Consider the following 1103-nt stretch of genomic DNA (forward strand, 5'->3'; position numbering starts at 1 on the left):
GCCATTTTCCTAGAATTTCTTAATTGTTGGCTTTTATTTGTGTAGTTTTAGTGATCCTTTTATCTGTATGTCTTTATGCAGTCTGCTAAGTCACACAGTGGGACTCCACTGTTTATTTTGGGTTAATCCTAAGGACCATACAGTAAATGTTTTTAATGTTACAACCTTTTTACAAGATAAAGATGAACGTGGAATCAACGCTGGTATAAAAATACTGTCATCCCTTAAAGCCTTTATGCACTGAACGAGCTGTTAAAAACAACAACACACACACTGAACACGTTGCGATTTTGTGAAAAATTCGTCCTCAAAAGATGCACTTTGAAAAAACAGAGGTCAACATCAGGCAATGTGGAGCTGGTCTTGATGTTTCTAAACAAGAAAAGGAAGAGCTGTGGTGCTGAAAGTGGATCGCGGCTGCTTTTGTACATATTTCAGGATGTCAGTGTGGCAGTTTGAGCTTTGTTGGCAGAGTTGGGATCAAAAAATTTCAGGGAGCTCATTTACTTGGAGCTGTCTAGCTGTGTGTCTGAGGTAAAATAGTCTATATAATCTATATTCCTTATTGGTGCGTGTTTTGAGGTGCACTCGTAGCCAAATCCAATGGTCTGATTGGTCAGATCTGTTTCATCCCTGTGGGAAAAACAATTGGAAAATTTAAGTTTATGACAAAAATAAAGAAATGCCACAAAACTGCCGGTGTGAATGGCTGCTGTAAGAGAAGTGTCCAAAAAATATTTTTACACACAAATTTTGCACATTCGCTGTTTAAGGAGAGATTATCGGGAAGAACTCAACATGATGTTTGGTGATTAGACTTTGATGACCCCTCATAACAGAGTATAGTGGTATCTGTGTTTTTAAAAAAATGAAATAAAGTTTGAATGATAGAATGACACGAGCAGCTCGGAGAAAGATAAATGATTGGACTAGAGCGATGATGTCAGCATTGAGTTTTACAGTGTGGGAAAGAGGAAATATTGTAAAGCATAGACTTGTAGCCAAAAACCCAGGAAAGCAGGCAGACGAGTGATTATAGACCTGTCTTGTTGAACTTACGCATCACAGTAGAAGACATTTCTGCTGAATGTTGTTCCTCAAGT

Source organism: Pundamilia nyererei, unplaced genomic scaffold (genome assembly GCF_000239375.1).
Source record: "Pundamilia nyererei isolate P.nyererei 1_Seehausen unplaced genomic scaffold, PunNye1.0 scaffold00026, whole genome shotgun sequence".
NCBI lineage: Eukaryota > Metazoa > Chordata > Actinopteri > Cichliformes > Cichlidae > Pundamilia > Pundamilia nyererei.